Raw genomic sequence first — 23,797 nt, forward strand, 5'->3', positions numbered from 1 at the left:
TCCATGCTGAACATAATCCCAAACTAAACTAGTCCCATCTGCCTGCTATTGTCCCATATCCCTACAAACCTCTCCTACTCATGTACTTAGCTAAATGTCTTTTAACTATTGTAACTGTGCCTGTATCTGCCACTTCCTCAAGTCCTAAGCTCTCATTAGAAAAAGGGAAAGAGAGAGAGAGAACTGGTGGTGGTTTGACCTGAGGGTCAGCACAGCTCAGACAAGGGGCAAAGTTGTGACAGTGGGACCTTCACAGTAAATTCAGCTGGTACAGGAATTGAACCTAAGCTTTTGGCATCACTGCATTGCAAAACAGCTGTCATAGAGTCTTAGAGAGGTACAGCATGGAAACAGACCTCCAGCCAACTGAACTGATGGACTCCTCTTATAATAAATAAATGGCATTTGAATGTATAGTATGTGTTCTGATGCTAACTGATGACATTGAATTTGATTGTATGCAAACCCGTCTCTGTGTATCAATACCTGACGGTGGAGGTCTGGTTATACTAATGTACAGTATTTTCTACCTTATACAATAACTTTTGCAGAATTTTGAATCTCTTTCTGTAATATTCATATAATGTAGCAGTTTTTTCAATTAAAAGCATTCTTAAAAAATTAAGTATATTGTAACTCAGCTTGCATTTCAGTTATATCACATTGTTACAGTTTTGATTTGATTTCAATAGGTGTCAAACTTGATTTGCTTTATTGTTGTCACAGGTACAAAGGTACAGTGGAAAGTATTGTTTTGCATGCACGACAGACCGATCGTACCATACAAAGTGCATCAGGGTGGCAGAACAGAGTGCAGAATACAGTGTTACAGAGAGAGAAGGTGCAGAGAGAGATCAGAATTAACACTTGAGAGGTCTGTTGAAAAGTCCGATAACAGCGGGGAAGATGCTGTTCTTGAGTCTGCTCATACACACATTCAAACTTTGATATCTTTTGCCTGATGGAAAAGTGCGGGAGAGAGTATAACTGGGGTGGGACAGGTCTTTGATTATGTTGGCTGCTTTCCCTAGTCAGCAGGATGAAGTTAATGGATGGAAGGCTGTTTTACATATTGGACTGGACTGTGTCCTCGACTCTCTGCAGTGTGGTGTGCCCTTGGGATGAGCAATTGCCATACCAAGCTGTATGCCTCTGGATAGGATGCTTTCTATGGTGCATCAATAGAAATTGGTTTGGCTTTAATCCTTTTTGTTCACAGGATGTGGGTGTGATTGGTAAGGGCAGCATTTATTGCCCATCCCTAACAGCCTTTCAGAAGGTTCCTGACTCAGGCGACTGACTGTGTGGAGTTTGCACGTTCTCCCCGTGTCTGCGTGGGTTTCCTCCGGGTGCTCCGGTTTCCTCCCACAGTCCAAAGATGTGCAGGTCAGGTGAATTGGCCATGCTAAATTGCCCGTAGTGTTAGGTAATGGGGTAAATGTAGGGGTGTGGGTGGGTTGCGCTTCGGCGGGTCGGTGTGGACTCGTTGGGCCGAAGGGCCTGTTTCCACACTGTAAGTAATCTAATCTAAGGTTGTGGTGAGCCAACGTATTGCCCCAGTATAGCCACTGAATTGTAGAATGACACAGCACAGAGGAGACCATTTGTCCAATCATAACCATGCATAACTCAGATAGTCCTACTCCCCTGTCTTTTCCCTGTATCTCTGCAATTATTATCTCTCAGATATTTATCCAATTTCTTTTGTGAATCAGTCCCCCATATGCTAAACCTTCCAGATCCTAACCATTTACTGTGAAACAGAATTTTACCTCACACCACTGTGGGTCCATCTTAAGTCTCTGATTCTCAAACCTGCTGCTGATGTGTAAAGATCATCTCTATTTTTCTAGGTTGCTGATGATTTGTGATGATGTGGAGGTGCCAGTGTTGGACTGGGGTGGACAAAGTCAGAAGTCACACAACACCAGGTTATAGTCCAACAGGTTTATATAAAAACATAAGCTTTCAGAGCGCTGCTCATTCATCAGGTGCTTCACTTCAACTGACGAAGGAGCAATGCTGAGAAATCTTGTGATTTCAAATAAGCCTGTTGGATATAGACTGATGATTTGTAACACTCCTATCAAATCTCACAACTGTCCCAATGGAGAACAGGGCAAAAGTGAGGACTGCAGATGCTGGAAAACAGACTCTACATTAGAGTGGTGCTGGAAAAACAGAGCAGGTCAGGCAGCATCCGAGGAGCAGGAAAATCGATGTTTCAGGCAAAAGCCCTTCATCAGGAATGGAGCAGACCCAGTTTCTCCAGTTTATCCTCATAGTGGAAATCCTTACCACTGGGTCCATTCACATAAATTTTATTTTTCAACTTTACCAAAGTCTTCATATCATTCTTGCAGTCTTTCCATCTTCACTTTGATACACTAGAACAAGTTCTTTAATGACAGAGACTATGTGCTTGCTGTCATATGTTGGTCAATGTCTCCAAGTTTACCCTGAATCTTTCACTGTGATAGATTAGTTTCTGGAGAGTGTGACACACTCACTCTGCCCTTTTGCACTCCATCATCCCACACCACAAATTCAAAATGTTGTCACCACCCCAGCGCATACAGGCCAAAAATACCTTGTCAGATTTATCTCTTGATGAAATCATATATAGAAGCAAGAAGGTGACCACACAAACTAGTTAAAAGTAAGAAACGTACTTGACAAAACATGACAAATTGAAAGTGCTTTTTCATCCAAAATTATAAATAAATGTTAAATCTTAATTTCTATGGCACACAAATAGCCAAGGTGTACTCTGCTTAAATGTACACTGATATTTTAAGAACCTGTGCATGTTTAGAACAATTCTCCTGGCATCTCAGTGGCATAACAATTTGATTGTAATGGCACTTTTACCATGTTTTGGTGATGTTGTGATGTTGTAGTACATTGCCTGCAGGACAAAATATGTTAACTATCGGGTGTGTAAGTCCAGATTGATTGACCCAAGATGTCCCAGGGTGGACAAGTCTCTTGCCCACTCATTGTCAATCAATTCAAGGGACTCCAGTAAATGCTTAATATTTCTGTCAAGTGATTTATTCCTCACGATGACATGGACTTTTATTTATTTAATGCGTAAAACCATTAAAACATTAAACATGCTGGCACGATACCATGCCTACACTACACTGTAAAATTCTCTGCCAGCAATAGTTACAATTTCTTTCACAGAAAGTAGGAATACAGTTTGATTTTCTTCATTGTTAAAAATCACACAATACCAGGTTATAGTCCAACAGGTTTATTTGGAAGCAATAGCTTTTGGAGTGCTGCTCCTTCATCAGGTGGTTGTGGAGTATAAGATCACAGGACACAGAATTTATAGCAAAGGTTTACAGTGTGATGTAACTGAAATTATGTATTGAAAAAGACCTGGATTGTTTATCAAGTCTCTCATCTTTTAGAATGGGCATGTTGGTTACAGCTCTTTCATATATAAATTCCAGAACTTTCTTAAAGTTACTTTCTCAAATGAACTTTACAATAGGTGCCATGTTGGTCCAGATAATGCATTGAAGGTGTGAGTTGCCCTGTGTGAGGCTGTCTGTGCCCCAATGTTCAGACTGATTCTAATCTGAAAAAGGGATGTACAGATTCTTACGTAGATTCATGCAATTTTTGAGGAAAATAAAATGTAATTCTGCAAGTACAAATTCACCCCACAAACTTAGATGAGTGTGTGTGTGCATGTGGGTGTGGAGGGAAGGTATGAGTGTCTGTGAGAGAGCATGTGTGTGTATGCGTGTGAGTGTGAGTGTAAAGGTGTATAAGGCTGAGAGAGGGTGCATGTGTGCCTGTGAGTGTGGGAGTGTGTGAACGTGTGAGAGAGAGCTTGTGTATGAGAGACGGTCTGCGTGAGTGTATGGGTCTGTAGGAGTGTCTGTGTCTGTCTGTCTGTGTCTGTCTGTGTTTGTCTGTGTAGTGCAATGGGGTCACCTATAGTGTGACATGAACCCAAGGTTGAGGCCATCCCCATGGGTACTGAACTTGACTATCAGCTTCTGCTCAGCCACTTTGCGTTGTTGTCTGTCCCGAAGTCCGCCCTGGAGGATGATCACTCAAAGGTCCGAGGTTGAATGTCCCAGATTGCTGAAGTGTTCTCTGACTGGGAGGGAACACTCCTGTCTGTTGATTGTTGTGTGGTGTCCATTCATCCATTGTCGTAGCCTCTGCTCGGTCTGCTTGGCCTCCAAATCATGATTTTCTTCATGTTACACTTCCATCTCTTTCAGGGCGAGGACTATGGGTTTCCAGATTAACACTGGGACAAAGTGAGGACTGCAGATGCTGGAGATCAGAGTTGAGAGTGTGTTGCTGGAAAAGCACAGCAGGTCAGGCAGCATCCGAGGAGCAGGAGAATTGACGTTTCAGACGTAAGCCCATCATCAAGAATCAGAAATCCTGATGAAGGGCTTATGCCCGAAACGTCAATTCTCCCATTCCTCGGATGCTGCCAGACCTGCTGTGCTTTTCCAGCAACACACTCTTGACTCCAGGTTAACCCTCCCTGATTGCCAGTACTGGGGGAGTGCTGCACTGTCACATGAATGTTTATGGATGGGGCACTAACCAAGAAGCTTCATTGCCCTGGATGGTTTTGAGTGTTGCGGAAGTGCATCCACCCAAACAAGTGGGGAGTATTCCTCCTTGATTTGGGCTTAGCAGTTGGTGGATAGTCTTTGGGGAGTTGCGAGGTGAGTTATTCACTGCAAGCTTCCTTGCACATGTAGCCACTGTATTTATTTGGCCAGTCCAGATATCTTTCTGGTCAAAGATAATCCCTGGGATGTTGACAATGAGGAATTCTTTGATGGTAATGTCAATAGTGAGATTCTGTCTTGTTGGAGGTGGTCATTGGTGTGAAAATTACTATTTATCTGTTCATGGAATGGGCATCACTGACAAGGTTAGCATGTATTACCTGTTCTTAATTTCCTTTGAGAAAGTGGTGGAGAGCCATCCTCTTGGTAGTTAAGTGGCTTTTTAGGCCCTTTTAACAAGCAAGTTAAGTGTGAACTAGGATAGGAGCAAATTACTGCAGATGCTGGAATCTGTACTGAAAACAACAAATGCTGGAGGTCACAGTGGGTCAGGCAGCATCCGCAGAGAGAGACAGCAAGCTAATGTTTCGAGTCGAGATGACTTTTCATCAGAAATGAAGTGTGGAGGGGGCAATTTACGGAATAGTTGGGGGGGGGGGAGGCAGGAGTTTAACAGTGGTGGAGAGAAGGGATGTTGATAGTTCAGATAGTGCGATGGGAATGTGGGAACAATGGTGTATCTAACTGACAGACTGGAAAGAACAGGCAGTCCCACTGAGGGTGGGGGGAGTGCAGAGAGGATATGGTGACAGAGAATCTAACAAATAAAGCTAAAAGAAAGGGAAGGTATTGGAGTGGGTTCACAATCTGAAGGTGTTGAACTCGGTATTAAGTCCAGAAGGTTGTAAAGTGCCTAGTCTGAAGATGAGATGTTGTCCCTCCAGTTTGCGTTGGGATTCCCTGGAACATTGCAGCATGCTGAGGACAGACATGTGGGAATGCGAGCAGGATGCTGTGTTAAAATGACTGGCTATGGGAAGGGCAGGGCCATGTGTGTGCATGGGCTGGGGGGTTTCTGCAAAGCAGTTGCCCAATCTGTGTTTAGTTTCTACAATGCAGTGTTGGCCACATTGAGTGCAGTGAATACAATACACAGGATTGGAGGAGGTACAGGTGAAATGCTGCTTCACCTGGAAAGACTGTTTAGGCCCTTGGATGGTGAGCAGGGAGGAAGGGAAGGGACAGGTGTTGACAGCAGTAGTATAGTCCCACCTCTGAGTCAGGAGAGCCAGGTACAAGAATCACTTGCTACAGAGGGATGTCATAACATCTCTGACCAGGTTGATTAGAAAGTATATATATTTTAATAACTACATTGTGATGGTTCTGGAGTCACATAAACGCCAGATCCGGACTTTGATGAAGTAGATGACTTTGGATGACAGTCCAGGAGTTACATAGTCACCATTCATGTGGATAATTATTAAGTAAGTCCCGAATGACGATGGGCATTAGACTGAGACCTCTAAATCAGGGCTTCTGTTTGTGTAGAAACACAGCCACTAGCAACCATTCCTGTGATTATACTGCTGTTTACACCAACAGTTGCTAAGTAAACTCTTTAGATAAGACTGAATATAATCAATCATTGACAACTGCACAGATTTTAAAAAATTCACTGTGCTTGTCTTCAAAGTGCTGTAGACGTTATCTGTCTTTATATTTAGCTGTGAGGACACTTCAACACATGAAAAGAATCTGAAAAGAACATGAAAGACCATGTTACTGAAAATATCTTGCAGTACGCATGTGATCAGGTTCCTGTGGTGCCTCACACTATCAATATTTTCTCCTAGAGAAACACCATCGGTGTTTACCCTTGTTGCTGTGCTATGAGCACATTTGGCCAAGAGGTTAACCCTAAACCTAACCTTAACCCTAACCCTAACCCGAATCTAACCCCTACCCTAACCAAAACCTAACCCTAATCCTCACCCTGAAGTCCTGCTGTCATCACGGCTCAGTGGTTGGCACTGCTGCCTCACAGCGCCAGGGACACAGGTTCAATTCCAGCCTCAGGTGACTGTCTGTGTGGAGTTTGCACATTCTCCCCGTGACTGTGTGGATTTCCTCTGGATGCTCCAGTTTCCTCCCACAGTCCAAACATCTGCAGGCTAGGTGGATTGGCCATGCTAAATTGCCCGTAGCTTTCAGGGATGAGCAGGCTAGATGGAATAGCCATGGGAAATGCAGGGTTACAAAGAAAGGGAAGGGAGATGGATCTGGGTGGGATGATCTTCGGAGGGTAGGTGTGAACTTGTTGGGCCGAATGGTCTGTTTCTGCACTGTAGGTATTCTATGATCAATCAGAATCAAGTAATTTCCATCTGTCTCTCCTCTTGGGTCAATGGAACAGATTCCACAGTATAATTCTGAAGAAAAGCTTGACCATTCTCCCTGGTGTCTTGGTTAATATTTCTTCCTCAGCCAACACCAGACTATCCGGTCATTCTCGTGTTGCTGATCTTTTGACATTCTAAGGAAATCCAGACATTTTCCCACTCTCACAGAATCTGTATCGCAATTCAGCATTTGTAGAGCAATAAGAATACATTTACAAGGTTGCTAATGCTCAACTTCTGAGGACTGGATAGGGTAAGTAGACAAGGTCTTTCCCCCAGGCTGGGGCAGTCCAGGACCAGAGGGCATTCGTTTGGGATGAGAGGGGAAAGATTTAAAAGGGACCTAAGGGTCAACGTTTTCACACAGAGGGTGGTGCGTGTATGGAATGGGATACCAGAGAAAGTGGTGGAGGCTGGTACAATTACAGCATTTAAAAGGCATCTGTATGGGAACATGAACAGGAAGGGTTTAGAGGAATATGGGCCAAATGCTGGCAGATGGGACTAGGTTAATTTAGGATATCTGATTGGCATGGATGAGTTGGACTGAAGGGTGTGTTTCTGTGCTGTACTGCTCTATGACTCTATGACTACAACTTGTAATGTTTCTTTCCTTTATTAGGCAAGATAACAGGTTATACTGGAACTGTATTGAACTATTGAACTGTAGTCAGATAACAGAAAAAAAAAGTCCAATTCTAGGAAGGAATATTTTAATTCATTTAAGGGATCTGGATTGATCAGCATTTATTGCTCATCCATAGTTGCCTTTCTTTCTTGGGTCACTACAGTCCATGTGATGTAGGTAGACCCACACTTCCCTTAGAGCGGGAATTCCAGGATTTCAAACCAGCAGCAGTGAAGAATGTTGAGTGCTGAGTGACTTAGAGGGGATCTTGGAGGGGTGGAGTTCCCACGTATCTGCTGCCCTTGTCCTTCTAGATGGAAGTGGTTGTGGGTTTGGAAGATGCTAAGGAGCCTGAGTGAATTCCTGTAGTGCATCTTGTGGATAGTGCACACTGCTGTTACTGAGCTTTGGTGGTGGAGGGAGTAGATAGTTGTGAATGTGATGTCCTGGATGGTGTCAAGCTTCTTGAGTGTTGCTGAAGCTGCACTCATCCAGGACAGTGAGGAGTATTCCATCCCACTCCTCGTTTGTGCCTTATAGATGGTGGACAGGTTTGGAGAGTGAGGAGGTGAGTTACTCACTACAGTATTCCTAACCTAGAACTGCTCTTGTAGCCATTGCGTTTATGTGGCTAGACCAGTTTAATGTCTGGTCAATGGTAACCGCCAGGATGTTAATAATGTAGAATTCAGTGACAGTAATTGTCAATCTTGCAAAATAAGAAGCTTTGACAAATCCATGCAGGGAAAAAACACCACCTAAGTATTCTAATCCCATTTTCCAGTATTTGGCCCATAGCTTTGGGTGTATTGACATCGCAAGTACATGTCTAAATACTTCTCAAATATAATGAGGGTTTCTGCCTCTTCTACTGTTACAGGCAGTGAGTCCCGGATTCTCAACACCTTCTGGGCGAGAAGGTTTTCCTTCACATCCCCTCTAAACGGTCTGTCTCTGACCTTAAATCTACCCTCTGCAGGTCAATGATCCTCCATCAAGAGTAAACTTTCTTCCCATCTGCCCTATCTACAGTCCTCATAATTTTACACAAATTAATCATGTCCCCTCTCAATCTGCTCTGTTTGAAGGAAGGTAACTCTAGTCTGTCCAATCTCTCATCAAAACAGAACCTCTTCAGCCCAGGTAGATTAGATTAGATTACTTACAGTGTGGAAACAGGCCCTTCGGCCCAACAAGTCCACACCGACCCGCCGAAGCGCAATCCACCCATACCCCTACATATACCCCTTACCTAACACTACGGGCAATTTAGCATGGCCAATTCACCTGACCCGCACATCTTTGGACTATGGGAGGAAACCGGAGCACCCGGAGGAAACCCACGCAGACACGGGGAGAACGTGCAAACTCCACACAGTCAGTCACCTGAGGCGGGAATTGAACCCAGGTCCCTGGCGCTGTGAGGCAGCAGTGCTAACCACTGTACCACCGTGCCGCCCTAGTTAATCTCCCCTGTACCCTCTCCAGTGCTGTCGCATCCCTCCGATAATGTAGATACCTGACTCAAGTTCTGTGCTACCAAACAACTAAGTACAGATTAGTTAGAACTCAGGAGTAGGCCATTTAATCCATCTCTCCACCCTGGAGGCTCCCAGCCTCATTCCTGCTTTTGCCCGAAACATCGATTTGCCTGCTCCTCAGATGCTGCCTGACCAGCTATGTTTTTCCAGCACCACTCTAATCTTGACATTTAATCCATCAGGTCTATGCTGGCCCTCTTCAACAGCTATATAGCTAGTCCTTTCCCCACCCTCATATTCCTGAATGTATCAGCTTTTTTAATGAGATTGGGTGCAAGATAATATTGGGAACTAGAACAACCCCCTTGTCTTTCTTTGAAATACTGGCATGGGATTTTTTGTGGGAAATGGGGGGTTTGGGTGAACGTACCATTTGAAAGATTGTCAGCATCTATGACAATGTAGCACTCCCTCAGGCTGGATGTTGTCCTGGCACATCCGGAGAAAGTGGAATTAAAATAGTAAGGTGGTTGTCTTTGACCTGCATGGATTTGTCAAAGCTTTTTATTTGCACTCATGAGGACATTTTGGAAGATGGACAATTACTGTCACTAAATTTTTTTTTCACTATTAACATCTGGAGCGTACGATTGACCAGAAATTAACCTGAACCAGCCACATAAACATAATGACTACAAGGGCAGGTTAGGCACCAGAAATATTGTGGGGAGTAACTCACCTCCTGACTCCCCAAAGCCTGTCCACCATCTACAAGGCACAAGTCAAGAGTGTGATGGAATACTCCCCACTTGACTGGATGAGTACAACTCCAAAAACACTCAAGGATCTTCAAACACTGAGGAGAGATTCCTCACACTGAGTGTAAGAGGTTTGCGTCTGACAGTGGAATGTTTAGATTCAAGGACCAGTGAGGATGTTGGGAGAAGTACAACTTAATATTGACTTAACCCACAGGGAAGACCCGGAGGTAACTGTGATTCAGTTGCTAACGGGTTAATATGATTACTTCTTCCTCGGAAATATTAAAGTTCTTTCCCCAGTGTCTTTTTAAAATGGCCACAGCTTATAAATGTCAGATGAGAAACAGATGTAGTTTTGAAGAGAACAGAACATATCCATTATACATCAGCAGGGTTTTTCCATGTTCTGTGTTTAACTCTTAGCAAGATTCTTTTTGAACATGTTGTTTTATTGCAACATTATCTTTTTTTATTGCATTCCCCTTCAGCTTTCTGGTTTCCTATTCTGGCACTATCCTGAATCCTCCAGTTTTTCCATTGACCAAAAACTGAGCTGGAACAGACATATAAAAGCTGATTCTACAAGAGCAGGCCAGAGGTTAGGAATACAGCAGAGAGTAAATCACTCCTGACTCACCAAAGCCTGTTCACCATTTACAAGACACAGTTCAGGAGTATGATGGCAAACTCCCCACTTGCCTGGATAAGTGAAGCTCTTGTTGGAGGGAATCCTGAGGATCAGGATGTACATGTATTTGGAAAGGCAAGGACTGATTAGGAATAGTCAACATGGCTTTGTGCGTGGGAAATCATGTCTCACAAACTTGATTGAGCTTTTTGAAGAAGTAACAAAGAGGATTGATGGGGGCAGAGTGATAGATGTGATCTATATGGACTTCAGTAAGGCGGTTGACAGGGTTCCTCATGTGAGACTGGTTAGCAAGGTTAGAGCTCACGGAATACAGGGAGAATTAGCCATTTGGATACAGAACTGGCTCAAAGATAGAAGACAGAGGGTGGTGGTGGAGGGTTGCTTTTCAGACTGGAGGCCTGTGACCAGTGGAGTGCCACAAGGATCGGTGCTGGGTCCTCTACTTTCATCACTTATATAAATGATTTGGATGTGAGCATAAGAGGCATAGTAAGTAAGTTTGCAGATGACACCAAAATTGGGGGTGTAGTGGATAACGAAGAAGGTTACCTCAGAGTACAACAGAATCTTGATCAGATATGTCAATGGGCTGAGGAGTGGCAGATGGGATTTAATTTAGATAAATGCAAGGTGCTGCATTTTGGGAAAGCAATCAGAGCAGGATTTACATGCTAAATGGTAAGGTCCTAGGGACCGTTGCTGAACAAAGTGACCTTGGAGTGCAAGTTCATAGTTCCTTGAAAGTGGAGTTGCAAGTAGATAGGATAATGAAGAAGGTATTTGATATGCCTTCCTTTATTGGTCAGAGTATTGAGTACAGGAGTTGGGAGGTCATGTTGTGGCTGTACAGGACATTGGTTAGGCCACTGTTGGAATATTCCGTGCAATTCTGGTCTCTTTCCTATCGGAAGGATGTTGTGAAACTTGAAAGGGTTCAGAAAAGATTTACAAGGACGTTGCCAGGGTTGGAGGATTTGAGCAATTGGGAGAGGCTGAACAAGCTGGGGCTGTTTTCTCTAGAGCATTGGAGGCTGAAGGGTGACCTTATAGAGGTTTATAAAATCATGAGGGACATGGAAAGGGTAAATAGACAAGGTCTTTTCCCTGGGGTGGGGGAGTCCAGAATTAGAGGGCATAAGTTTATGGTGAGAGGGGAAAGATATTAGAGGGACCTCAGAGCGACCTTTTCAGACAGAAGGTGGTACGCATATGGAATGAACTGCCAGAGGAAGTGGTGGTACAATTACAGCATTTACAAGGCATCTGGATGGGTATATGAATAAAAAGGGTTTGGAGGGATTTGGGCCAGGTGCTGGCAAATGGGACTAGATTATGTTGGGATATCTGGTCAGCATGGACAAGTTGGACTAAAGGGTCTGTTTCTGTGCTGTACATCTTTATGACTCTATGACTGTAAGATCAATACCATTCAGGGCAAAGCAGCCCACTTGATTGAAACCCCATACGCAAACATTCACTCCTGGCAATAGTCCAGAGGTATTATCACTAGACTGTTAATCCAGAGAGCCAGTGAATGTTTTGGGGAGCCAGGTTTGAATCTCACCTGGTGGAATTTGAATTCAGTAAAATCTGCAAGTAAGAATCTATTGATGACTGTGATTCCATTGTCCATCATTGGAAAAGCCCACCAGGTTCACTAATGCCGTTTAAAGGAGGGAAATCTACAATCCTTACCTGGTCTGGCCTACGTGTCACTCTTAACTGCCGTCTGGGCAATTAGGGATAGGCAATAAATCTAGCCTGGACAACAACACACTCATTCCGCGAATGATGAAAAAAAAATTTGGTAGTCACTTCCTTTCCCCATTGGTGTTCAGGAGCAGCAGAGTGCACCATCTCAGATATGTATCACCATAATTTATCAAGCCTCCTCTGACAGCACCTTCGAAACTTGTGACTTCTACTGTTTAGAAGGAGACCAGAATTGCACTTAATATTCCAAAAGTGCCCGAACCTTTGGAATATTGTGTGCAATTCTGATCTCCTTTTTATCAGAAAGATGTTTTGAAACTTGAAAGGGTTCAGAAAAGATTTACAAGGATGTTGCCAGGGTTGGAGGGTTTGAGCTACAGGGTGGGGCTGAATAGGCTGGGGCTGTTTTCCCACGAGCGTCAGAGGCTGAGGGGTGATCTTATAGAGGTTTATAAAATCAACAGGGGCATGGATAAGATAAATAGACAATGTCTCCTCCCTGGGGTGGGGGAGTCCAGAGCTAGAGGGCATAGGTTTAGGGTGAGACGGGCAAGATGTATGGAATGAGCTACCAGAGGAAGTGGTGGAGGCTAGTACAATTGCAACATTTAAGAGGCATCTGGATGGGTATATGAACAGGAATAATTTGGATGGATATGGCAAGTAGGGTTGGGTTGGGATATCTAGTCGGCATGGACAAGTTGGACAGAAAGGCCTATCTCCGTGCTGTACGCCATACACAACAGACTCTGCATGTATATTACTTGATCGTATTGTGTTTCATTCTTTCAAAGGATGTAATCTTCATTCTAAGACCAGCATTTAGATTAGATTCCCTACAGTATGGAAACAGGGCCATTGGCCCAGCAAGTCCACACCGTCCGTCCGAAGAGTAACCCACTCAGACTCATTCCCATCCCCTATATTTACCCCTGACTAACATACCTAACACTATGGACAATTTAGCATGGCCAATACATCTGACCTGCACATCTTTGGATTGTGGGAGGAAACCGGAGCACCCAGAGGAAACCCACGCAGACATGGGAAGAATGTGCAAACTCCACACAGGCAGTCACCCAAGGCTGGAATCGAACCCAGGTCCCTGGCGCTGTGAGGCAACAGTGCTAACCACTGGGCCACCATGCCACCAAATTAAGGATTTGTTTCTCATCCTTAATTGCCCTTGAACTGAGTGGCTTGCTAGGACATTTCAGAGGGCAGTTAAGAGTGAAACGTATCGCTGATTAAGGTAATGTTCTGGAACATTGAATGTTGAATTGGCATTAAGCTCCACCTAATCTGATGATGTCACAAAGTAATCCTGACTCGTCACTTGCCACTTGTCAGAGGCCTGGAGTCAGACACTCTGGAATCAGCTGCTTTTGTATTTCCCACATTCCAGCAGTTTCTACACACAGGCACTGCGCTCAGACTACAGGCTGGTATGGGTAGAAGGTACTCCACTCTGTGCTCTAGGAGCAGGTGGGGATCTGCATATTGGAATTATAACAAGCTGCTGTCAGAGGGCGAGCAGTTCCAGGACTCGTTCCATCACGGCTGGAGCAGGAAGCAAAATGGCTGCCCTCCCATGACTTCGGTCAGAGGCACAGAGAGGAATGTTTAGGGACCGGGGAGATAGCCCTGTCCTGCTGCTAAAGGCTGGTGATCCACATCTTCATACAACTGATCGCTCTCATCAACACGGATTATAACATTTTTGTCTGGGCAATGTCTTCCTGTGCTGGATCACACAGTTCATCCGTCCAGTCTTAGGCAGTCCCTGTCCCAGTCCATATAAACAGGAACATTCACCTGTCTGGGACCCGATCCACCTTCCCCAGACGACTGATCTCCCAGCCATTCTCCTATGTCTGAATGAAGAGCAAAGTTAGAAATCATACAACACCAGGTTATAGTCCAACAGCTTTATTTGGAAGCACCAGCTTTCAGAGCGCCGCTCCTTCATCAGGTAGCTGTGGAGCAGGGTCATATGACACAGAATTTATAGCAAAAGATTATAGTGTCATGCAACTGAAATGATATATTGAACAATGACAAGCAGGTATTCCACAGGATAGATCATGAGTATTTATTCAGCACTCAAGGTCTGGACTCAGTTTATCACATGGATTCTTAAGTTGTAGGAGTTTCTAATTCACGAGTCAACAGGTGCTGGCAGGTGGGACTAGATTGGGTTGGGATATCTGGTCGGCATGGATGGGTTGGACCGAAGGGTCTGTTTCTCTGCTGTACATCTTTATGACTCTATGACTTTGTGTTAAGTGTCAGGGATTCCCCAGGTCTGATGAGTTCACTCCATTTGTAAAGGATCATTCCTGTTGCTCTGACCTAAGGGCCTGCTGGGTTGACTCTGTTCTGGCTGGGTTTAGGGTGGTCTTTTCAATTTCTGCTGAGTAAGTGTTCCTCAGACCCAGCTGACCTGTGGAGGATGCATCAATGTCCCCTCACCAAGATAACATGTTGGAAATCAAGCTCCACGATTCCAGAAGTCAGGACTTAAATAAACTCTACAAGTTAAAACTATAAACTCCCCTCAATTCCCAATCCACCAATCAGATATGCCACAATATTCCATCTTGCCATCCAGCATTGACAGAGGTTCCCAGTGGGGAGACTCTGTAATGGGAGTCCTCCCCTTTTCCACTGGGAGTCATCAGTAAAGCATATTGATTTATGCAGTGATCAGGAATTCCTGGTCCATGTTTCCAAAGGTTTAAAGGCTTAAGACCTTCCCTACTTTTTAAAGGGGTTTTGACTTAATCTTAATTTTAGAGTTTGGATTTCAAGCCAGTGACATGTAGATTCTTTACTCAGCGAGTCATGAGTTCATGGAATGCCCTGCCAGTAACAGTGGTGGACTCTCCCTCTTTATGGGCATTTAAACGGGCATTGGATAGGCATATGGAGGATAGTGGGCTAGTGTAGGTTAGGTGGGCTTGGATCGGCGCAACATCGAGGGCCGAAGGGCCTGTACTGCGCTGTATTTTTCTATGATCTATGTTCTATGTTGTTAGTTTATGTTTGTGGAGGATTTTGGCTGGGTTAGGTCAGCCTTTCCAGCACAGTGACTTTAAAATGAATATGTGTCAAAGAGCAGGTGACTATAAGGACCCACAAAATGCCCATGGAAGTTTGTTTATACTGTGAATATTTACAACTAGAGAAAAAAAAAACAGTAAACCATTAGGTTTGGTAGCATTTTCTTTAAAAAATGTCGATACTTTTTCTTCAGTTTGAAGGAGACCTGGCTAGGGTTAGAAGTAAGTGTGATCTCTGACAGAAAAAAAATGTTTACAGAAGTTAAGAGAATATGTTCCCTCAGTTAATTGGTGCAGCTGAAATAGCCAGACCAGGAGTGTTTGATTAGAATTCTGCAAATTAATTAACATCTGAGAAAGTCTAAGCTCTCTGTTGTGGATTACTCAAGGGAGAAGTTGTTGTGATTCTCAGAACAGAGCCTGAGAAGGAACAATTCAGTCAAACCACAGAGAATGAAAATTCCTCTGCGTTAACTATAAAATGATGGGTTTGGGGGATGGATAGGATTTTGTTTTGCTGTGTGTTTGGAATTCTTTCACATTGTGTTATACTTAAATAGATGAGTGATTTCTATAAATTCTTTAATGTAATAAATGTCTATTTTATTATTAAACAAAATCTGCAGCCTTGTGAGCTGATGTTTCAGTGAAAGACCACTGCATTAAATTTAAACAGAATAGAGGCTGGATTCCATTCTAGGATCTGACTTGTTCGGCAGTAAAATCAGCCCAGATCCTAACATACTTCAGCCCCCTGAATCTGATCATTGGGTACCCAATGCAGAGAAGGGCAAGGATATGAGGACTTAGTCCTGGGCCTAGCAAGGATGCTCAATAACAGAGGGCCATGGAGACGGTTAGTGCACCTGACTGCTAGCCTCTATGGTTATGTTGTCACCAAGGTGTTGCCTGAGAGGGAATGCATGGTGGGCAGCACGTGGGCTGTGTTACATGGTCCATCCTCAAAATGTTATTTTAATTTAAATACAATGAGTTTCGTTTTGAGTGGCAGCATGGTGTCTCAGTGGTTAGCACTGCTGCCTCAAAGCACCAGGGACCAGAGTTCAATTCCAGCCTCGGGCGACAGTCTGTGTGGAGTTTGCACATTCTTCCTGTGGCTGCATGGATTTCCTCCCACAATCCAAAGATGTGCAGGTTAGGTGAATTGGCCATGCTAAATTGCCCCATAGTGTTCAGGTACATGTAGCTTAGATGCATGAGTTAGGAGAATGGGTCTGAGTGGGATTCTTATCAGTGTGGACTTGTTAGGCCGAAGGGCCTGCTTCCATACAGTAGGGATTCTAGTTTTTCTTATTTTATTGTAACGGCTTACAATATACAATAGTAGAAAAGAGGCACGGTAGCAATGTTCCCTGTAAGACGGCACTATCACTCTGGCTGTCTGCATGTGCCGTTTGGCATGTGGATAAATTCACTCCCAGTTCTGGGAGCCACTATCGTGCATAGACCTACGAGATCTGAAATGTTCAGGAAAAACCATAGTGAACGTAGATTGGTGGCAGTTCAATAGCCCAATCACAAGCCACCGCGGTGTGGAACCGTGATTCCCATTGCTGATGTCGGCCAATCAAGGTAACGGTAACTTTTCCTTCCCAAACAGTACATGATGGGCCCAGATTGTGAATGAGATCTGTTCTTGAGTCCATTCGGCAAGCTGATTTGTAAGCAAGAATGAGAATTGAAAAATGGGTTGCTGGAAAAGCGCAGCAGGTCAGGCAGCATCCAAGGAGCAGGAGAGTCAACGTTTCAGGCATAAGCCCTTCTTCAGGAATGAGAAAGGTGTTCCAAGCAGGCTAAGATAAAAGGTAGGGAGGAGGGACTTTGGGGAAGGGTGTTGGGAAAGTGATAGGTGGAAGGAGGATAAGGTGAGGGTGATAGGCCAGAGAGGGGGTGGGGACAGAGAGGTCGGGAAGAAGATTGCAGGTCAAGAAGGTGGTGCTGAGTCCGAGGGTTGGGACTGAGATAAGGTGGGGGGAGGGGTAATGAGGAAACTAGAGAAATCTGCATTCATCCCTTGTGGTTGGAGGGTTCCCAGGTCTGGCGATGGAGGAGGCCAAGGACCTGCATGTCCTTGGTGGAGTGGGAGGGGGAGTTAAAGTGTTGAGCCACGGGGTGGTTGGGTTGGTTGGTTCAGGTGTCCCAGAGGTGTTCTCTGAAATGTTCCACAAGTAGGCGGCCTGTCTCCCCAATATAGAGGAGGCCACATCGGGTGCAGCGGATGCAGTAAATGATGTGTGTGGAGGTGCAGGTGATTTTGTGGCGGATATGGAAGGATCCCTTGGGGCCTTGGAGGGAAGTGAGGGGGGGAGGTGTGGGCGCAAGTTTTGCATTTCTTGCGGTTGCAAGGGAAGGTACTGGGATTGGAGGTTGGGTTGGTGGGGGGTGTGGACCTGATGAGGGAATCACAGAGGGAGTGGTCTTTCTGGTACGCTGATAGGGGAGGGGACAGAAATATATCCCTGGTGGTGGGGTCTGTTTGGAGGTGGCGGAAATGACGAAGGATGATATGATGTATCTGGAGGTTGGTGGGGTGGTAGGTGAGGACCAGTGGGATTCTGTCCTGGTGGCGATTGGAGGGGCGGGGTTCAAGGGCGGAGGAGCGGAAAGTGGAGGAGATGCGGTGGAGAGCATCATCAACCACGTCTGAGGTGAAATTGCGGTCTTTGAAGAAGGAGGCCATCTGGGTTGTTCGGTATTGGAATTGGTCCTCCTGGGAGCAGGTGCGGTGGAGGTAAAGGAATTGGGAATATGGGACGCGTTTTTACAGGGGGCAGGGTGGGAGGAGGTGTAATCTAGGTAGCTGTGGGAGTCGGTTGGTTTAGAGTAAATGTCTGTGCTGAGTTGTTCACCCGAAATAGAAATGGAGAGGTCTAGGAAGGGGAGGGAGGAGTTTGAGACGATCCAGGTAAATTTGAGGTCGGGGTGGAAGGTGTTAGTAAAGTGGATGAACTGTTCAACCTCCTCGTGGGAGCAAGAGGTAGCGCCGATACAGTCATCGATGTAGCAGAGGAAAAGGTGGGGGGTGGTGCCAGTGTAGTTGCGGAAGATGGACTGTTCCACATATACTACAAAAAGGCAGGCATAGCTGGGGCACATGAGGTTGCCCATGGCAACTCCTTTGGTTTGGAGGAAGTGAGAGGATTGGAAAGAGAAGTTGAGATTGAAAACAGTTCATCCACTTTACTAAAACCTTCCACCCCGACCTCAAATTTACCTGGACCGTCGCAGACTCCTCCCTCCCCTTCCTAGACCTCTCCATTTCTATCTCGGGCGACCGACTCAACATGGACATTTACTATAAACCAACTGACTCCCACAGCTACCTAGACTACACCTCCTCCCACCCTGCCCCCTGTAAAAACGCCATCCCATATTCCCAATTCCTTCGCCTCCACCGCATCTGCTCCCAGGAGGACCAATTCCAACACCACACAGCCCAGATGGCCTCCTTCTTCAAAGACCACAATTTCCCCTCAGACGTGGTTGATGATGCCCTCCACCGCATCTCCTCCATTTCCCGCTCCTCTGCCCTTGAACCCCGCCCCTCCAATCGCCACCAAGACAGAACCCCACTGGTCCTCACCTACCACCCCACCAACCTCCATATACATCTTTTCATCCTTCGTCATTTTCGCCACCTCCAAACAGACCCCACCACCAGGAATATATTTCCCTGCCCTCCCCTATCAGCATTCTGGAGAGACCATTCCCTCCACCACTCCCTCGTCAGGTCGACACCCCCCACCAACCCAACCTCCACTCCTGGGACCTTCCCCTGCAACCACAAGAAATGCAAAACTTGCGCCCACACCTCCCCCTTAACTTCCCTCCAAGGCCCCAAGGGATCCTTCCATATCTGTCACAAGTTCACCTGCACCTCCACACACATCATTTACTGCATCTGCTGCACCTGATGTGGCCTCCTCTACGTTGGGGAGACAGGCCGCCTACTTGTGGAACATTTCAGAGAATGCCTCTGGGACACCCGCAAAACCAACCAACCGCTCCGTGGCTCAACACTTTAACTCCCCTTCCCACTCCACCAAGGACATGCAGGTCCTTGGACTCCTCCATCGCCAGACCGTTGCAACACGACGCCTGGAGGAAGAGCGCCTCATCTTCCACCTGGGAACCCTCCAACCACAAGGGATGAATGCAGATTTCTCTAGTTTCCTCATTTCCCCTTCCCCCCACCTTATCTCAGTCCCAACCCTCAGAGTCAGCACCACCTTCTTGACCTGCAATCTTCTTCCTGACCTCTCCGCGCCCAACCCCTCACGGGCCTATCACCCTCACCTTAACCTCCTTCCACCTATCGCATTCCCAACGCCCCTCCCCCAAGTCCCTCCTCCCTACCTTTTATCTTAGCCTGATGGGCACACCCTCCTCATTCCTGAAGAAGGGCTCACGCCCGAAACATCGATTCTCCTGCTCCTTGGATGCTGCCTGACCTGCTGCGCTTTTCCAGCAACACATTTTTCAGCTCTGATTTCCAGCATCTGCAGTCCTCACTTTCTCCAAGCAAGAATGAGAACACAATGTAGGACAATATAAAAGAGTTGTTCGTAAATGCAGGAAACATTTGTCTGTCAGATTTTTAAAATTACCCTCCTGTATGGGATTGCCTTTGTAAGTCTGAAACTCCATGTGTGAGTGAACAAGATGGGCTTTTACAACAATTGATGGGCGCTGTCATGCTCACTTTATATTCCACATTTAGCGATTGAATTTAAACTTGCACTGACTATCCATGATTCCATGTAACCACAGCATTGTTCAGGGCGTTTGGATTACTAGTCTATTGACTTTACCATTCCACCACTCTTGCAATGTATGAGCAATGCCAGGGGAGAGCTGTTTACCCTGTAAATATTCAGCACTTTCTCTATTAGTTTTCTTCTGAAATCTATCCGCCTGACTTATGACTAATTGATGTGATTGCCCAGATCAGCACCTTCACTAGGAGAGGAATTTCTTACTATTGATTTAGTTGATTCATTACCAGGGGAGCTGCTGGGGTAGTTGTAATCCAGAATGTCAAGCTAATGTGCTGAAACTGACTCAAGTCCCACCATGGGATGCAGACGTTGAAATTTATTCAAATATAAAGCTGGTCAAATGGTGACTATGCACCCAGTCAACACCAGGTTATGGTCCAACAGGTTTATTGGAAGCACACCCTTTCGAAGCGCTGCTCCTTCATCAGGTATAAACCTGTTGGACTATAACCTGGTCATAGAGTTGTAGAGTCACAGATATGTGCAATACGGAAACAGACCCTTCAGTCCAACCTGTCCGTGCCGACCAGATATCCCAGCCGAATCTAGTCCCACCTGCCAGCACCCAGCCCATATCCCTCCAAACCCTTCCTAGTCATATACCCATTCGGATGCCTTTTAAATGTTGCAATTGACCAGCCTCCACCACTTCCTCTGGCAGCTCATTCCATTCACGTACCACCCTCTGTGTGAAAAAGTTGCCCCTTAGGTCTCTTTTATATCTTTCCCCTCTCACCCTAAACCTATGCCCTCTAGTTCTGGACTCCCCGACCCCAGGGAAAAGACTTTGTCTATTTATCCTATCCATGCCCCTCATGACTTTATAAACCTCTATAAGGTCACCCCTCAGCCTCTGACACTCCAGGGAAAACAGCCCAAGACTGTTCAGCCTCTCCCTATAGCTCAATTCCTCCAACCCTGGTGTTTGATTTTTAACTTTGTCCAACACCGACTCCTCCGCATCAAATGTAACCATTGTCATTAAAAACCCTATCAGGTTCACTAATGTGGGGAACAAGCTAACATCCCTTGCCTAGTCTAGTCTACATGTAACTCTAGATCTCTGAGCAGTGTGGTTGACACTTAATTCCCTCTGGACAATAAATTCTGGTCCAGCCATCGACACCTACGTCCCATGAATGAGTTAAAAGAAAAGTTGACTAGGGTTAGAAAAATGTGATGCCAATGCAATTGCTTCACTCTCTTTCTCGCCAGCCTAGTCCTTTTCCATCCGTGACCTGCTCTATAATTTACAGCCTTGAAACAACACTAGGGATAGGGTTGCTTAGTATTTGGCAAGCTTTCTTGATGTTTAAATTAGACACCAAGAGTAGCCTGGGTATAGCGAGACAGATGGTGTGATGGTGATAAAAACCAAGGCTAGACAAACAATGGATTGGATCAAATAAAATTATTTCAATAGGCTGACAGATTCTGTAAATATCTAATGAGTTAATTTGATGATGATCTCATCTGCACAGTTCACTAAGTCGCAGACTCTGAAAGGTGTCACTGTGCAAGGTGACACGGTGAATTGAAGAGGTAATGATGTGAGTTTGGTTCAAGTCTTCACCTGGTAGCATCTCTGTGGGCTTGGGGGGAGTCCCAGCATCTCTAGAGGCAATGGTTGCCCTGCCTTGAAGAAGTTTTCCTTCTCTCTCTACAAGAATCTCAGGGAGTCCCTCTCCCACTGCAACTCCCAGGTCATTTCCTCTGCCCTGAACGTATGCTACTTTCTCCCCACACCCACCCTCCTCTAGTTTATCTCTCAACGCTTCAAGCTCTCTGCCTTTATTCCTGATGAAGAGCTTTTGCCCAAAACGTCGATTTCGCTGCTCCTTGGATGCTGCCTGAACTGTTGTGCTCTTCCAGCACCACTAATCCAGAATCCGCAGAAATACCTGTTGGGCACACTCCCACCATCACAACTTCACTCATCTTCTGGAGTAGCACTGATAATGTTGTTCCAGCAGTACCAGCAGTGGCCACAATACGCAGTGGCAGCAGTGGGACTGAAAAACTGCCATTGTCCTGATCGTGGGTTCTCAGCCCTTAAAGGGACAGGCATTCCAACATGAGGTGATTAATTGCCTGGTATCTACCCACTCGGGTTGGGCTCCTACAAATAGTCAAGGAGTGGGGGCGGTGCCTTTCCCCCAGTCTATCATCGGGGCCACAGTCACTGATGTTAATTTGAGCCCACAAGCCCACTTACATGAATTAAATGGACACTACTAACCTTGGAGAAGAGTAGGATGAGAGGAAATCTAATCGATATCGTGATGGATCTGGATTGAGAAAAGGGAGGAAAGCTATTCCCAATGGTGAAAGGATTGAAATAAGAGGGTGGAAATATAAGGTCTTTGGTGAACATGATTTGGAGATGCCGGTGTTGGACTGGTGTGTATAAAGTTAAAAATCACACAACACCAGGTTATAGTCTAACAAGTTTAATTGGAAGCACTAGCTTTCAGAGCGCTGCTCCTTCATCAGGTTGTTGTGAAGTACATTGGTATAAATTTTGTATCTTACAACTATGTACTCCACTTCCACCTGCTGAAGGAGCGACGCTCCAAAAACTAGTGCTTCCAATTAAATCTGTTGGACTATAACCTGGTGTTGTGATTTTTAACATCATTGGTGAAAGAAGCCTGATGACATGAGGAGAAACGTTCTCACATGGCATTTGGTTACACTCTGGAATGTACTGCCTGACAATGCAGAGGTGGGCGGCATGTTGGCACAGTGGTTAGCACTGCTACCTCACAGCCTCAGGCAACTGACTGTGTGGAGTTTGCACATTCTCCCCGTGCCTGTGTGGGTTTCCTCTGGGTGCTCCAGTTTCCTCCCACAGTCCAAAAGTGTGCAGGTTAGGTGAATTGGCCATGCTAAATTGCCCGTAGTGTTAGGTGAAGGGGTAATTGTAGGGGAATGGGTCTGGGTGGGCTGCGCTTTGGTGGGTCGGTGTGGACTTGTTGGGCCGAAGGGCCTGTTTCCATACTGTAAGTCATCTAAATCTAATCTAGGCATAACTTCTTGCAATTACACTGTCGGATCTTCCATGTGAATGGGCAGACTGGGAGCTACCATTTGGGGGGGGGGGGGGGGGGGGGGGGAGGTTTCCACTGAATATGTATGGCTCAATGAGGCGGAGTCTTCTGACCCTCCTCAGCCTTTCCCTCGAGGAGTGGTGGTGAAACAGTGATTTGACTGGATTACAGGACGCTCAGCCTAATGCTGTGGGAACATGATTTCAAATCCCACAACGGCAGCTGGTGACATTCAAATAGTAAACCTGGAACATAAAGCTGGTCTCAGCGATTGTGACCTTTCTAAAAACCCAACCTATCCACCTTTAGGGAAGGAGACGAGGCATCCTTACCTGGCTTTGACTACATGTGAGTCCAGACCCACAGCAATGTGGTTCACCCTGAAACGGGCAAGCAAACCACTCAGGTCAAAGGGCAATTGGGGATGGGCACTGTCCTTGTCAGTGACACCCACACACCACAGAAAGTTCCTGGAAAGACAGAAATAAAGGTCTAATGGAACTGTGATTTCAATGGATTTTAATTGACGACAGGCTGGTGGCTAAATCAATGTAGCTAGACCCTAATGTTTACCTTATTTAACGGCAAGTGTAAGGCACTGCATTCCAGATGTGATTCAACATGGCTTCATGCTTGGGAAATCATGTCTCACAAACTTGATTGAATTTTTGAAGAAGTAACAAAGAGGAT

Source organism: Hemiscyllium ocellatum, chromosome 15 (assembly GCF_020745735.1).
Source record: "Hemiscyllium ocellatum isolate sHemOce1 chromosome 15, sHemOce1.pat.X.cur, whole genome shotgun sequence".
In the NCBI taxonomy this organism is placed as follows: Eukaryota; Metazoa; Chordata; class Chondrichthyes; order Orectolobiformes; family Hemiscylliidae; genus Hemiscyllium; species Hemiscyllium ocellatum.